This window comes from Antennarius striatus, chromosome 1, assembly GCF_040054535.1.
Source record: "Antennarius striatus isolate MH-2024 chromosome 1, ASM4005453v1, whole genome shotgun sequence".
Taxonomy (NCBI): Eukaryota; Metazoa; Chordata; class Actinopteri; order Lophiiformes; family Antennariidae; genus Antennarius; species Antennarius striatus.
This window is the reverse complement of record NC_090776.1, coordinates 4200459-4218400: the sequence shown is the minus strand read 5'-3', so window position 1 is coordinate 4218400 and position 17942 is coordinate 4200459. Positions and strand designations below refer to the sequence as shown.

The 17942-nt window shown below is 42.4% G+C and overlaps 1 protein-coding gene across 5 annotated transcripts in view; it reads left to right on the top strand.

Annotated features, from left to right (window-relative positions):
* Window positions 1–17942, top strand: part of znf536 (zinc finger protein 536) — a 214369-nt gene that overhangs the window by 17563 nt on the left and 178864 nt on the right. For all 5 annotated transcript variants that reach the window (XM_068310868.1, XM_068310862.1, XM_068310893.1 and 2 more), the window contains exon 2: window positions 7978–8059. The gene's annotated coding sequence lies outside the window, so the exon portion shown is untranslated. The remainder of the gene's footprint in view (window positions 1–7977; window positions 8060–17942) is intronic.

Sequence of the window (17942 nt, the reverse complement as noted above, 5' to 3'; positions counted from 1 at the left end):
ACGGGTCACAGTGTTGTCCTGCATGCTCGCTCAGAAAAAGTGATGGTTTACTTTACTGATGCAAGCTCACTCACAATTTATAGTTGTGTTAAGAGAGTTTTATTCCACAGGTGAGTGCCGTTGGTCAATCCAACAATATTCAAGCAGAAGGGTAAATCCATTGGATCTTGTCCTGATAGATGCAACCAGTTGTGGGATTTTTATTTCTAACTAAAGGAAAAAAGTCATTCTTAATGGGTTGCATCGTCTTCCCTTTTAACGCGAGTTGGTGTGTCGCAGCTCGACATGTTGGAAGTTAAGCATCAAATTATGATTTTGAATGAAATATGTTGCTCTTTTAAACAGAATGAATGTTGTAACCATGTCATTCAAATGCGATTCCCCCCTTGACTAACTACAGCAATATGATAATATGATGCATACACCAGCAATAGTAATCAAATCAAACGCGGGATTGAATGATGACATTTTTATGTTCAAATTCATTTTATCCAAACTTTGATTGAATCTTGGCTCTACTTATTTTTCAGTGCAGGACTTGAACTTGCAATGGAACATTTGTAAGTGTGATATTCACGTCTTCCACTACTTCTTATTACTCCCATGCATGGCACTGAATCATTTTGTATCTACATCACAGACGCTCAGAAAGTTTGTCAGGTATTTGTATTGTCCGCTATAAAGTGCAGTGAAGCTAAACCAAAGCTGAAATGATTGTGACTTCAGGCCTTATTATTTCTACCATGTGGTGAGCAGCTGACCGGCTTAAGCTTCCCCCATTTTTTTCACCCTTCCTCTCCCTCCCTCCCCACCTTTAAAACTGTAATAAGGTGCCCTATTGTCCTATGGCAGGGTGTACGGGGGCCACAGTGGAGCCCACCCAGCTGACTGTAATTGCATAGGTGGTTACAATTACATTAATTACATATTTCATCAACGTTGTTTATCCAGCCGCACGGTAAATGAAGAAACCAAACTTTAACTTGGTCTTTTGTTTTGGGTTTTGTTTTTTTTTTCAATTTTTGCCCCCTTTTTTCTCTCCCCTTGCTTTTGTGTGTTTGTGTGTGTGTGTGTGTGTGTGTGTGTGTGTGTGTGTGTGTGTTTGTGTGTGTGTGTGTGTGTGTGTGTGTGTGTGTGTGTGTGTGTGGTTATTTTATTAGGACTGAGGGGAGGGGAGGTGCCAGAGGAGGAATTATGCTGAAAGTGTATGCCTTGCAACTTTTCCCCTCCCTGTTAGAAATGTTTATTTGAACAGTAAGCCCATGATTTGAATATTTGTAATCCATGCTTAAATTTACAGGCCAGATGAACTTTTTGGCACAGAATGGCAACCATAAGTAGGATTTTGAGAAAAGCTTTACAAAATTTTAAGCCATGTGCAAGGCTTATATAATTTAGAAAGGGGGGAAATATGCACAAATAAAACAGACTCTGTCTTATTTACTTCACACTCGCAGGGAAAAAGTGCATCATATGGCACCTGATGAATATATATGAATATATATGTATAGATGTTTGTGAAAGATTCCATCTGTCTGTCTGTCCTAAACAAATCTTAGATAACAAGAACTTTTCTATGAACATTTGAAACAGAAAAGTCGTCTGCGACTTGAACGACACTTGCATTTTATACTGGCTTGTTCCTTGGAAGGAATGCCACTCGTATTGTCGTCAGGGGAGGTGGGTGGATCGCCCCAGCAAGTGGCGGATAGAAATAGAAAGAGAGAGTGTGTGTGAGAAAGCGTTTGATGAGGCGGGTATAAAAAAAAAAGAAAAGAAAAGGAAGCCTTCCTTAAATGATGCTAATCAGTCCGGAGGGGCCTGGCCCCACTCTCCGTCATCAGCCTGCTGTAATTCAGATGTGCTGAGAACCTGGAATTAAATGTGTCACTGCAAGCAATGTGCGTGTGTGTGTGTGTGTGTGTGCGTGTGTGGGTGGGTGGGTGTCAGTCTGTGTTTGCTTTGTGTCCACTCCTGTGTGTGCACACGCACGTAGGGGTGGGGGGGTGTTTAGGGGTTAAGTAGAACCAAATTAGTCGATGGGAGAGCTAACAGCAGCACTAGCTTCATGTGTGGCTACTTCTTGGTGAATGTCAAGATGATTTAGCTGCTCTTCTGCTCGCCGTCTGTCTCTGAGCACTGGTCCTCCAATCACCGCTCCGGGCTGTCTGTTTTGTGGCCATCCGTGCAACAAATGAATATTAAATCTGTGCTGGGCAACTTCACATGCTGGCAAAGAGGTTACAGTCTGAAATATGAGGGTTGGTGAAGGCCAGAAATTCTGCAAGGTTACATCAGTAAACTATTCCTCTGCAGTGTCTGCTTGATGGTGGAGGAACAACCTCGCCTCCGCTGATTTGTTCCAAGTTGTTTTGTGGATTTCATTGAGCAAATCTGAAAAGTGGGGATGCTCTTGAGTTTTTCTCTATCGTGTAAACTTTTATATGAACGATCAAAATCATGGAGCTTTACCTCGAACAGTCAGCGGCAGAACAGTTCTGACTATTAACGTTTTGCCATACTATATTACAGGAACAGAACCATGTATTTTTTTTTTTTAACAAAAACTTTTACATTTATCAATGAAGCATTCTCAAATCATCGTCACACACAAGCCGTGTAAGAACTATAGAAGTAAAAACTGCTTGAAATCAGGGGGCATCTGCTGAGAATGAATCTGAATCGCTATTAAAAGGTGTGGAGGTTCTTTCTGTTTCAGAGTTGGGAGCTTGCAAAGGTGTCTATTTTTTTTTTTTTCTTTTTAATGCCGGCAAAGGCTGTGTGTGTTTTACTGCTAACATATTGCATGTGTGTGTGTGTGTGTGTCTTAGAAGGGGTGCGGGGGGGGGGGGGGGGTGCAAGTGTGTATGTGTGTGCAGGGACGCCAGTTGGGCTAACAGCTGAATCATGGCTCAGCCGCTGCCCCTCGTAGGCCTTGGCAGTTAGCGGTGTGAAAAAGCCTTCTCTTTGAGGGCATTATATAGATTAATGTGCTGTGCCTCAGGCAGAGACACACACACACCTCGCCAGGGAGGGATCCTGACTGCGTGTGTGTCTGAATGTGTGTGAGTTGTGTTCGCTGGGAGTGTGTTAACAAGAGACTAGGGGAAGGTACGGCGAGTAAGCTGTGCGTGAGTGAGAGAGCGCAAATGAGAGAGACGGAGAAAGAGGCTTGGGTGGCATTCAGGTTTATTCTTGGGGATTTTTTTTTTTTTTTTTTTAGGATTTTGCACTTTTGTGGTGGAAAAATTATTCAGTGATAAAAGAAATTGCAATAGTTAACACATGTAATCATAAATAGGTAATGACAGACGGTAAGGTGTAAAGAGATTTTGGTTGTAGCCTTTGGGTTCTCATGAGGCTCTACCTATTTATTACACTTCAGAGTGCATCCTAGATTTTTATGCTTGACTCACCAACCTGAGCAAAAAAATGAACTGGAAAACAACTTTTATTTGAGTATTCCAGTGTATTAACCCTCCTTTTTAATGCACATAAACATATATGTGTTGCTGGGCGTCTGCAGCGGCATCTGTGGAACCAGTAGCTTTCCATCAAGGTATTTTTATGTGAATCAGAGCAGTGTTTATGAGGCCTGGGTGACCTGAGAGGTGCAATCGTCTGGTCCAGTGACTCACCGTCTCTCTGTCTGACCCACACTGTCTTACCTCTTTTTTTTTTTCTTTTTTTTTTGCTGCTGAATTAGCTGAGCTGACCCGATTCACACAGCAAGCACACATCACAGCTGCTGGAAGTGAATGAAAATAGAAAAGTACAACTCTGATCCAGCTGAAGTTAAAGCAAAAAGCTTGTCGGGGTAAACAGGATGCTGCTCTTTCTTTCTGTTTCTTACGCTCTCTTGAGCTTCATGATTGCTCATATCTTTTATGTTTGCCCCTGTTTTCTTTTTCCCCCCACTCTACCCCTTTTCCTGAGTGTGGATGAGCTTTTACTCATCAGGATTTTAGCACATTCTATTCAAGGTTAGGCACATCTGTTATTTTGTATATTTGTATGTGTGAGAGCATCTGTGCATGTGATTGAAAGTTCTTATACAATTTGCATATTATTTTTTTGTGTCTTTGAGTCTTGAGACACATTAGCTTAAACCTGAATGTGAATGGACATGTTCGACATGCACATGTGTCGGAGTTTACACGTCTGTGTATGCATTTGCAGTTCTCTCCAGCCAGTGGTCTAAATAACCTACTTTTGTCTGACAACGGCATCAAGTCATGGAGGTGCACATATGCAGAAAGCTTCTTGGAAAGGCCTCCTCGTAGCTGTCAGCTTTTATTATGCGCTGAGGTGTCATGTTTGTTAGGAAGCTGAGTGCAGATGGCAGAGTGGAAGAAATGGATCACTAATTTTAACAATGATTAATGAACAGAGATGGAAAATGAATTACATCGGACTATTGGAGGCAAGGAATATTTTCTCTGAAAATGTTAACTTCGGCTGCCAGGCAGCCGGCCGTGTTGAGGGAGTATATTGAGGAGGCGTAGGGGATGTGTGCGTGTATATCAACATACTGTATATGTGTGTATGTTATGTGTGTGTATGTGCATGTGCACTAAGGTGCAATTTTCCCCTGCATCTTTTGTAGAATCAACACTTCAGTGCTCTTTCCTATTACTTTACTGTTCGCCTGCTTAGCTGACTTTATACACATTGTTTTTTCCCCCCTTGTGTGTATCAGTTAAGGTACACACTCTTTAATAAGGTAAACACAGGAAAGGTTAGACTGTCTTAAAATGTTAGCTTTTTCCATTACTCTGCAGTGTGCTTTGATATCAAATCATAGATGTAGCTGATTCGATCAGGTGTCAGTAGCTTTCTGCTGTGGTATTTCACTCAGATGGAACAATAACCTTTTGCAAGCTGTTTTTACGATTCCAGTTTTTAGGTTGAGTCACAAAAACAGCAATAAGTTATTGTTGCAAAATTAGTCTTTGGTTTTAAAGAAAAAAATAGCCATTGAACCATTGTTGTGGACCATCTGATAGCTGACAGATTCTGACATCTAAATGCTAATTTATATTGCATTGCATCCCAAATGAGATAAGTCTGTTTCAAATGATGTATCAGCCACTGACCAGTTACTTTCATTCTTTCTCCACTGGATAAATCGGTATCAGTGAAACAAGGGGGCAGCAAAAAGTCAAAGGTTTCAGCAGCGACACACAATGATACTATGGGGGGACGTTGTGATGATGAATACAGATGGGAAGAGGCAGGTCTTTGAGGACATTCGGTTCATTGAGACCTAAAGACAGCATTTCTTTTTTCACTTTGAAAAATTTTTCCTTCTTCATTATACTGTGATTGAATTGAACACTGCCCTCAACCGTTTCTCTTGGTGTTGCTCTGCTTTCTCTGGAATCTCAGAACAAGAAAATTAATGCCAAGTATGCACCAAAGTCTCTTACCATACCCATCTGTACCTTGTTGAACTGACTTGGTGATATGATGGTGCTAGTCCATATCACTGTCCAGTAGACATTGCCTTCCCTGACTGCACCATGTCTATAAAATCAACCTGATATGTATTCTAATTGATTGACAGGCATGCCATCAATCCCATTTTACCACCACTTTCATGTTCAGGTTATACATAGAAGAAAAAATCAGTGTGTTTCCCTCTTACCATCAGTGTCACATGACAGTACAAAAAGCAGAGGAGCCATTCCCCTTTGGTCGGGATCTGAGAGGAGGTCCTTTAATCTCTTCTCTCTTTCTACCACTTTTTTCCCTTATAAAAGACAGCCTATCTTCTTCTCCCCATCCCATCCCATCACTCTGCCTGCCTGTATTTGTGTCTCTTTCAAGGATTGTCAGGTGTGAAGTTGGTGCAACACTGTTTAATGGGTAGATGTGAACTATTTTGAATTTAATTAAGGGTCCAATGGGATATATGTACAGAGAGAAAACGGTTCTACTTCTTGCACAATCTGTGTGTGTGTGTGCATTTGTGTGTGTGTGTGTGTGTGTGTGTGTGTTTGTGTATGTGTGTGTGTTTGTGTGTGTGTGTGCGTGCATGTTTGAGAGAGAGATCTCAGGTTACAGCAGCATATGCTAAGCACTCAGAAAGCATACACAATGCCTTTGGTGAACAAGGTAGTCGGTGTGCCCTTGGGAGCCAATTTAGATTGTGACTTAAGGCAATGTCGTGGTTGTGTGTGTGTGTGTGTGTGTATCTGCGTGTGTGTGTGAGTGTGAGTCTTGCCGCTCCAGTAGTGGTGTGTAGGTCTGGGTGGCCCTCCTGTAGACCCTCCACATCTGTGCTCGTCCTCTACCCCCGCCTTCCCCGTTCGAGGCTGAGCCAGCTTCTCTACGCTTGACTGCTTCACCGTATCCGGTAGAGCCATGTGAATTTGTTGCACCCATACTTCATTGCTAGTCAGAATTTTAAGCAATAATGTGCAACATTAGTGCAGACAGACAGAAAAAAAAATGCACTAATTACAGAAACTTAAGAAAGCAATGGAGATATTTCTTCCATTTTGGAAGAGGTGATCTATGGGTAGCCGAGTCCAGAAAGGGCTGCAACAGATGTCAAGCATAAAAGATTGGATGTAACGACCAAGCTCTCACAGATTGCCAAGCAAACATCAACAGTCTTCATCTACTGACTCCCACGCTGCCCAAAAGTTTGAGTCCACAAAACAAAACAGCATTGTTGCATTCCAAATATCTGAAAATGTTATTCTAAATCATAAATAAACAAGCAAAAACAAACAATGCGTTGCCCCAAGAAATGATATCAATTCGGAAAAAAAAAAAGATTATTTACAATGTATATTTCAATTTTTAAGCTAAAATCACTGCAGTCTGTAAGCCAGAAGTGTTACACACTCCATCTGAGGTGGTGCACACACAGATGTGGATGCATCCCAGGTGATCACAGATGCTCTGCCTCCCACAATTTTTTACCAGCGACCTGATGTTACATCAGACACTACAGCAAAACCTCTGCAGGAGCTGCAACCAACAAACACCTCTGTCAGATTTAAGGTTACACATTTCGTTTTTAGCTTTCTTTTTTTTTTTTGGCTTTTGCAATAACAAAAAACACTTATTCCCTCTCTACCTCCGTGAGGCTCAGCCCAGATGCGACTTGCTGACTTATATGCTACATGAAAGGGGAGTGGCAATCTTTAACCACACATACTTTGCGTGGCGTGATTATTTTTCCGGCGTGAAGCGGCAAGGGTCAGCCCGGCCTGGATCAGATAACATTCTGTTCTGTGGCGACTCCTCTCACAGTTTTCTGCTGATGACAACATAGCTGTCAGATTTGTTTGGTTTGTTTTTACCCTCAAGGCATTAAACTGATACATCTCAGTGTTTGATCAGGTGTGATCCTCTCCTCCTGATGGGGGCGCTATCATCTCCAAAGGATAGACAACTTATACACACAACCAGTTTTATATATTTGTCAGAAAAGTTCTCGTCAGACACTCTTCTTTGACGTCACATTGTCTCTAGCACACTTGGAGATACTGTACAGTACTGTACATCAAAATCCAAGATTATAGCCTTGATTTGGGACAACACCGCTAGTTGGCGGATGGATACAATATCAGTAAAACCGGATCTCGTTTTTTGCTACATCTTGGTGGATGGATACATCAGCTGAGACCTGATCTCATTCTTGGTGGAATAATGATGTAGCTCGTGTGTTCTTGTGACTTTTGCGTTTCTTTAAATACTTTATCATTGTTTGTGTAACTTAGATACATTTATTTGTGCTCAAGTATGCTATTAGTTGATAAAAATGTTTGTTTTTTTATATATATATATAATTTTGGGGAGCTAATTTTACAAGGCTGTAATAGATTAAAATTATTTTAAAGTGATTTGACTTATGAGTTTGGGGGGGCTAAGAACACAACATTGTAACAGGCATTGCTGCAAACATATCAAACTTCAGATGGGTATGATTTGAATTTCCTGGTGTGTGTGTTTTATTTACAGGCTGTTGTCATCCCACCTTGTGCGGAGCTGTCGACACTCTTCCTGACATCCGGCGTTTTTTGGAGCGGCTGCAGTCACACAGGTACGATCACACCGATTGATCATGGGAATGGGGAGGATATTAAACGTGTCTGTCATACTCACATGCTCGCGCATGCATCTTTTGTTCTCATTTAAATCTTTGTTTATCCGGGGGGGAAAGTCATTTTAGCATGCATTTGTTGAACAGTGCCGCGCTTCTCCATCCCCTTGCTGAGACAGTCAGAACTGATGATGGTGGGTCAGCTGCTACGTCATAAGTTTTCAGAGCGTCTTAATAACAGCCACCATTACTCCCACCAGATAAATACAGCGACTGGTTCCCCTTCTAGCTACAAGCCCTTTAGGCCTCTCTCACACCGTTCAGTAATGTATGCTCACACACTGTATGAGAATGTTACTCAGCGATTGTTTCGATGCTGAGAGTGGATTTCAGATTAATGGCGCTCATCACTATCATGAACCCAACAAACAAGTGGACGATAACTGATGTCTTTTTAAGTGAACATATGTCATGCAATGTGTTTTGCAGAATAATTTGGGGATTTTACCCTTCATGCTATTAAGTCAGTACTATAGAAGCAATAAAAAAAACAGGGATCATGTTGATATTTTATCTTTCTTTATGATTACATCACAGAAAGTGGTGATGTATTGTAATTTTCAGTGTTCGTGTGTCCGTCCGTCTGTCGGTCCATCCATCCACCGAATATCTTCACAACCGTCCCAGATAGGAAGATTAAAGAAAAAGCACATTACTCGGGCAGCAAAGGGGATGAAAATGAGATGGTGACCTTGACCTTGAGAAAACTCAAGGTCAAATTTCAACTTTTGCACATTTTTTCCACATATCTAAGGAGCTCGATAAGATAGAAAGACGAAACAAAAGGCGTTATATTCACGAAGGCAAGGGAATGAAAATTAGATCACATCCTTGACCTTGAAAAACTAGTTCAAGGTCAAATTTTCACTTTTATACCTTTTTAATGCCCAGAACAATATTGTAGGTTGTCCTGAGTCTGTCTTTAACAGTATACATCTAGCATTGGTCAACTTACAAATATCAAATGAAAAGCCAAATACTCAGTCGTACAATATAGAATTCATTGCTGCGACCATTATGAAAATAGGTCAGGGGTTGCAGTCGGACTGCCTTGTTGATATTTCAGCTTGATGGAACAGCAGCGCTGAAAGTCTGGTTATCCTTAGACACAAAAAAACAAAAGTTCTGTAGTGTTTTTCTCACAGTGGACACCGATCCAGCAGAAGATTTACCGAGACAATGTGAATTAGCACGTAATTAGCATTCGGTACAAAGACGGCGAAATGAACCTGTTACCACTGGAGAATGTTTCTATGTTGAGTGTTAGGCCTCATCTGTTTGCACCTCTGGTGGCAGTTAGACCTGCAGGGTAAGTCGCTGGAATCCTAAACTCACGAGAGACTAGAGACTTGTTACCGAAACAGTTTGCCTCCACGTAAAGCTGAAAAAAAAAATCTAAAGAACAGAAGTACACTTTGTATCAGGACTATATTTGTTTTATTAACACATTGTTCTTTTAAAAAATCACTTGTGTGTTACATAACTCGTGAGGTGTCGCTCCCACCAGACGTAGCTGTTATGTATGACAGTGTTTTATAACAGTTCATGTCTGTCGTGTCTCAGTTTTAACAAAAAAATAAAATAAAATAAAATAAAAATCAGGTATACAACACACCGATAAGATTCATTATGATTGATCACTGTTTGGATTCTGATCAGGTTTGTTGAGGTGTTAGCCTCACACAGGACAGACATCAGCACTTAAAATTAAATGTCTCATCACATACTGACCCCCCACCTCCCCCATCCCATCCTCCATCACTCACACACACACACACACACACACACACACACACACACACACACACACACACACACACACATGCACACACACACACCCTGCCTGTCAAAGAGCCAGGATGCTGTCAATTCCTCTCTATGTAGCTCAAGGAGACAATTAGCAAACAGAGGTGACATGGTAAACAGGTGCAAGCCATTATTCCTGGAGCTGGAGGAGCGTGGCCACCCCATCTCTCATGGTGATGGTGGCATGTTATAGTGTGTGTACTGTACTTGTGTCTCTGTGTGTCACTGACTGATGGGAGATCACATGACAAGTGAGGGATATATCTGCACGGTGGGAATGGGATACTTCACCCTCCCTGGTTTTCTGTCATCATCATCATCATCATCATCATCATCATCATCATCGTCGTTGTCGTCTTTGCCGTTGTTGCCGCTGTGCTCATGCATGAGGAATTACAAGTTCCCCCTCTTTTCTCAGGTTTCTTACTTTCATGTTTTCTCTTACTTCTAAAGCAGTGCACATCTCCTTTTAGTAACTACTCTCACCAACACTCACCTCTCTGTGTTGTTTTAATTCATAAAAGACCATCATCCTGGAATCGGCTCCCAGAGAAACAGGAAGAGACGAGGGGGTCAAGTGGGTTTGTAAAAATTGATTGCTTGCAAAGTGCTAATCAATGTAAACCTTTTCTCTTGAAGCTGGAAAATTCATGTTAGAACATTTATTCTAAGATTCAGCGCAGCAGGGTTTAAACACATATGACAGGTGTCCTCTTAAGCATGACTGTTTACACCCGGCGGTCACGTACAACGTGTCCTGCTAAATTGAAAAATGTACACATATTTATCTTGAAATGTAATAGATGACGTGATTTTTTTGATCAGATTTCGCGCTATACGCAGATGCTTTTCTCCATACCTCCACTCGCAGCGTGGCTTGATGCTGCTCTGTTGTTTTGAAAGCCATTTTGCCGGCTGTAGTTTTATTAATCAAATATAGCATGAGTGAATCATGTTTGATTGTGTCATATTGGAGGCATGTGCCACAGATCTCCATCATATTAGAAGATTGGAAGCAGAGCTAACACATGCTCTCCATGATGCATTCTCACACCATATCTCACACAGTGGCGCTCACAGACACACACATTTGGATACGCAGACACACAGATGACTTATATAGAAAGACCAGATTAAGAATTAAATGTGTTTAAATCATAAGCAGTAACAACTGAATTAAAGTAAATGAAATATCTCTTGAAAATCTGACTTCAGGATTTTTATGAAGCGATCAGTTTGGCCTGTTTGTCAGATTAAGCAAAAAACTGACAGATTTTCACAAAACTTGGCGTGTGTGGCCGGATGAAGATAGAGGTCCAGAAATTTGTTCTTCACTTTCTTTAATGTCGCACATATGGAGTTTTTGACACTTTCTATCGATTATGCGTAAACTGCCTGATGGATTTCAGAAACGCCAGCAGAGTCGAGTATGTAGAGGAAGTACAAGTTAAATTTTTGATCCTGATAAAAAAAACACACATAAAAACCAGCTATTTTGACATTTTTTTATCAATTACACTTCATGGATGATGAAGGAACAGGGAAGGTGTTGGATGTTAGCCCAGAGGAGTAGTTCCAGATCACATGGTGGAGCCGTGACCTTTTTATACTCCTTTCCCCACTGTCGTAACCCTGAGAGACGGCACACGTCTTGACGATTGAGACCTGCTTGAAGTTTGTCCGATTTAAAGCACATTTAAAAGAAGAGACAATCCTAAACTTGTTGCTTAGTGAACTACTGCTATTTCCAGATTTTTACGAACCCAACCCACTTCGCAAAGGAAATGGTGTCAACTTTGCCTTAATAACCGTATGACTGGGTTGATAGCCAGCTAATTCGTGAACATCGGCTTGCGTCTCTGGTCTAACACAACTCCTCTCCTGATTGCAATGCATTCTGGACTCTGGAGGCTGTTGACGGTGGAAACGCATTCATTTTGTGTTAAACTTCTCTTTTATTGTTGATAAATTGCAACCCATAACTGATCTAAACGGATTTATTAATTGAAAAAAAATAAAATCCAGCATTGATTAAACTGTTATAAATAGGAGAAGAAGAAGAAATATCAACGTGACATCAGACCAACTATGAAATGTTTCCGTGAGAAGTTGTGAAAAGAGTGACATTAGGTGCAGGGGTGGTGGGTGAATAGGGGTCACTTTTCCCACAGTTTCCTCGTCAGTGTTGTTGGGTTAAGATTGTCACTGCTGTGTGGTTCTCCACCCCGCTGGTATAAATAAGACATGATTGGCATCACAGCAGAGGAACAACTCTCTCTCCCTCTCTCTCTCTTTATCTCTCTTTATCTCTCTCTCTGACAGCCTTCATTTGCTGGAGGAGTGGCAGACTTGGTGGGAGTTAATGATTATAATTATTTTGCTTTTTTTTATTTCTTTTTTTTTTTTTTTTTTTACATTGTGGGATAATTATTTAAGAGGTTCGTGTAGTCATTGTTGTAATCAGTAAAGAGAGATTACAGAAAATCCGCATGCCAACAGATGGCACTTGGCTGCTGTTGTTGCTTCATATTAAACCCAGTGCTGCACATTCAGATGCAGAGAGAGGGGACAAACAGAAATAGGCTGAATTATAAAACAATTTGTTCTTCATCATGAAGCAGTTTATCCTATCACACCATCCCAGTGAAAAAAAAAAAAAAAAAAAAGGATTTTAAAGTAGCTTGCGTTCATTCTAACCAGCTATCCTGCTAACACACTCATCTTCTAATGTGCTACATGGTGGAAGTTGGTGGTGCATTTAAAAAAACCAAAAAAAACCCCCAATGATGACACTGTGTTGACCAGAGAGCCCCACGGCTTAATCAGCACCAGAACTCTATGATGTGTTCACATGCGAACCGTTTCACAAAGAAGGTCAGTGCTTGTTAGCGCCGCTCCTCTGGGACGCCGGCTGCTTCAACCCCTCCTGGACTGTGAGCTGGTGCTACTTTCCTTTTTAGTGAATCGCATTTGCATATTACTTCTCTTTAATAGTAAGCATTATTTATATATATCGCGACAAGTGAGAAAGAGAGAGATAAATACAAAGTGAGAGGAAGGCACTTTCTATCCGGGGTTGGGGAGCAGGAGGAGCACCGAGGCCGCTGGCCTACATTCCTCACTAATTGTATAATTGGAAAAGCTCGCCAAATGAGCAAGCAGGCGCCCCCTCCCCACAATCCCCCCACCCCCCTGCTCCAACCACCTCAGCCCTGCTCACGTTAAACACCCCCCCCCCCCCCCAAACCTCCCACCCACACACATGCATGGCCTTCAAAGCAAATCACAAAAGAGCATTTTGGGAATAATAATAATTTCAAAAAGCGTCCATTATTAATCCCACACACTAGCATCCCTGGCAGCAGCAGCTAGGCTGGTTAGCACCCCGCACATCTCCCTACACACACACACAAACACACACACACACACACACACACACACACACACACACACACACACACACACACACACACACACACACACACACACACACACACACACACACACACACACACACACACATACGGTTAGACGTCTGCTGGTGTTGAACTACTTTTAAAGAAAATGAACACGTGTCTGTAATCAATGAAGGCCAATCGACTTGATCTAAATAGATTCCTGCTCCTGCAGCAGAGTGCTGTGATGCTTAAAACTTAAAACACACACCGTAACAACAATTCCACAGGTGAAATCTGTGTTCACAAAATTTTTTTTTCTTTTGAAATGGCTGAAGAAACATTCATGAGAACTCTGCTTTCATAAATAACGTCCTGCCCGAGCTGGGGGGCGACCCACCTGTGCTGCCTGTTAGCACACATATTTTACTGTTAGTGCTGGAGCTCATGGTCAAATTGGATATCCTGATTTATGGCCCCTGCCACGCGCCGTTCATTTCCATGGCTACTGAAGGAAGGGGGGGCGGGGGCAATGATTTCTGAGGTCGACAGTGGTGTCTAACGGGATTGCGGGGTGCCGTTAAAACGAACCTGTTAATTAATGCTATTGATCAGCAAAAAATAGAGGCAAAATGTGATTTGCATACAGCTAAGAGTGATCAATGCATTAACCGATTTTTTTTTCTCCTCCCCTCCTCTTGAAATCTGATTTCCAGAGTTTTCAAAGTGAAAGAGAGAGAGAGAGTTCAGACTAATGTGGATCGATCGGGCTTCTCTCAGACAAGAATACAAAGCATTTTATTAGCCGGTGAAGGGTGAAACATACCGGGAGAGAAGACACCATTTGAAGCTGGGTTATATATTTATGTCTCACTTCAACAAAGAAGATAGAGCGATGCCATCTTACGTTTGTACATGTTTGTTAAATTTTTTGACAATGTCATGTCGTTCATTCCTTCTCACAGAATACAGAAAACATTTTAATTGGGTGATATTTCCATGGGGGCCACACTTAGTTTTTTTTTTAGTTTTTTTTATTGAAGAGGCAACAATGTAAAAAAGAAAAACAACATCAATGACAATAACAACAGGGCATGAAAAAAAACACACGAAACAACAAAAAGACAAGAGGTGTTAAAAAAAGCAATATGTTGTGTTTTTTTCTCTCTCCTCCTTTCTCTCCCTCTCTGTCAAGAGCAGCTTATTATAGCATATTGATTTATAAAGCTTTAAATGTGATCCTTCATGTCCAAGTCAAGGGCAGGGAGTAAAAAAGAGAAAACAAAGGGGAAAAACGAAAGGGGAGAGAGAAAGAAAGAAAGAAAGAAAGGGAACGAGGTAACGAGAAAAGGCATTTGGAGACGGATAGAGATAGTAAGAGAGCGTCCGCGGCATGGGGGGGAAGTGACAGCAAGGCATTTTCAGAGCCGCTCTGGAACACAAAAGGGTAATTGTTTTAGCCCAGATGTTGCTTTCGCACAACAAGCAGGATACAATGTTCCTACTGAGCTGATGAGCCCAATCAGTGAAATGATTAAAAATTGATTTTGTCCCTGTAATTACAGTATGTAAACTACTTAGCCGGGATTGCAAAGGAAGTGATTTTCTAATTACGTATATACTCTGGTGTCTAATGATTGGTTTTTTGAAGTAATGAAGAGAGGGTCCTAACGACTCCACTGTGTTCTGTTGTTGAAGGGAGAAGGCTAGCGAAGGGGTGGGGGTGTGTGTATGGAGCTGGGGGTTGGGTTTTGGGAGCATCGTTAGGGCAAGACAGCAGGCTTGAATACAAAAGGGGGGGGACGAAAATTGAATTTTTGCCAGGCAGTGCTATAGCACGCTAACACGGGGGCCCTGTGTTCTTTTGCATGGGATCTGGAAGTTAAATGGAGACTGGGACTTCTCATGGGGGTCGGTCAGTCCCCGAACCCGCTAAGGCAGCCATTATGAACTCAAGAGGGGGTGGGGGGCGCACATGTACAGAAGATTTGACACTCGTGCAGGGAACAGGCAGATAGCTTAGCCTTCCTGCGCCAGGCCCCACCCAGTAGGTCAAGTTGATCTTTATCAATCTGACTTTGTTGGATGAGAAACTATAACTAAGACACTCAGACGTTGGATCCGCCGCTGTGTCCTCAGTGATGCCTTTACTTTTTAAGGATTGTCGGCTCATAGTCTGACCTGAATGGTGGATGTTGAATTAAAGTGAACCATTTACCATCTGCAGCTTTATACAAGCACATCTAAAACAATCAATTGAGCTCATTTCCCCACGTGTTGACCTACGGCCCCAAAACATTTAACTTCTACTCGTCAAAGTCAAAGTCAAAGTCAACTTTATTGTCAAGTGTACCATATACGCACGACATACAGCACAGATGAAGTTGCAGTCCTCTCTGACCCACGGTAAACAGGCAGTACAACAGGCAGTACAACACAGGCAGTACAACACAGACAGTACACCAAGCAGTACAACACAGTCAGTACAACAGGCAGTATAACACAGACAGTAAAACAGGCAGTACAACACAGACAGTACAACACAAGCAGTACAACACAGGCAGTACAACAGGCAGTACAACACAGACAGAACAACACAGGCAGTACAACAGGCAGTACAACACAGACAGTACAACAGAGGCAGTACAACAGGCAGTACAACCCAGGCAGTACAACAGGCAGTAGAACACAGAAAGTACAACACTGACAGTACAACAGGCAGTACAACACTGACAGTACAACACAGACAGTACAACACAGGCAGTACAACAGGCAGTACAACACAGACAGTACAACACAGGCTGTACAACAGGCAGTACAACCCAGGCAGTACAAAAGGCAGTACAACACAGACTGTACAACAGGAAGTACAACACAGGCAGTACAACAGGCAGTAGAACACAGAAAGTACAACACTGACAGTACAACAGGCAGTACAACACTGACAGTACAACACAGACAGTACAACACAGGCAGTACAACAGGCAGTACAACACTGACAGTACAACACAGGCAGTACAACAGGCAGTACAACACAGACAGTACAACAGGCAGTACAACACAGACAGTACAACAGAGGCAGTACAACACAGGCTGTACAACAGGCAGTATAACACAGACTGTACAACAGAAAGCACAACACAGACAGTACAACACAGACAGTACAACAGAAAGCACAACACAGGCAGTACAACACAGGCAGTACAACAGGCAGTACAACACAGGCAGTACAACAGGCAGTACAACACAGGCAGTACAACACAGGCTGTACAACAGGCAGTACAACCCAGGCAGTACAAAAGGCAGTACAACACAGACTGTACAACAGGAAGTACAACACAGGCAGTACAACAGGCAGTAGAACACAGAAAGTACAACACTGACAGTACAACAGGCAGTACAACACTGACAGTACAACACAGACAGTACAACACAGGCAGTACAACATGCAGTACAACACAGACAGTACAACACAGGCTGTACAACAGGCAGTACAACCCAGGCAGTACAAAAGGCAGTACAACACAGACTGTACAACAGGAAGTACAACACAGGCAGTACAACAGGCAGTAGAACACAGAAAGTACAACACTGACAGTACAACAGGCAGTACAACACTGACAGTACAACACAGACAGTACAACACAGGCAGTACAACAGGCAGTACAACACAGACAGTACAACACAGGCAGTACAACAGGCAGTACAACACAGACAGTACAACAGGCAGTACAACACAGACAGTACAACACAGGCAGTACAACAAAGGCTGTACAACAGGCAGTACAACACAGACAGCACAACAGGCAACACAACACAGACAGTACAACAGAGGCAGTACAACAGGCAGTACAACACAGACAGTACAACACTGGCAGTACAACAGGCATTACAACACAGACAGTACAACACAGGCAGTACACAGGCAGTACAACACAGGCAGTACAACAGGCAGTACAACACAGACAGTACAACAGGCAGTATAACACAGACAGTACAACACAGGCAGTACAACAGGCAGTACAACACAGACAGTACAACACAGGCAGTACAACAGGCTGTACAACACAGACAGTACAACACAGGCAGTACAACACAGGCAGTACAACACAGGCAGTACAACACAGACAGTACACAGGCAGTACAACACAGGCAGTACAACAGGCAGTACAACACAGACAGTACAACAGGTAGTACAACACAGACAGTACAACACAGGCAGTACAACAGGCAGTACAACACAGACAGTACAACACAGGCAGTACGACAGGCAGTACAACACAGGCAGTACAACACAGGCAGTACAACAGGCTGTACAACAGGCAGTCCAACACAGGCAGAACAAAAGGCAGTGCAACACAGACAGTACAACACAGGCAGTGCAACACAGACAGTACAACACAGGCAATACAACAGGCAGTACAAGACAGACAGTACAACACAGGCAGTACAACACAGACAGTAAAAACAGACAGTACAACAGACAGTACAACACAGGCAGTACAACAGGCAGTACAACACAGGCAGTACAACAGGCAGTACAACACAGACAGTACAACACGGGTAGTACAACAGGCAGTACAACACAGACAGTACAACACAGGCAGTACAACAGGCAGTAC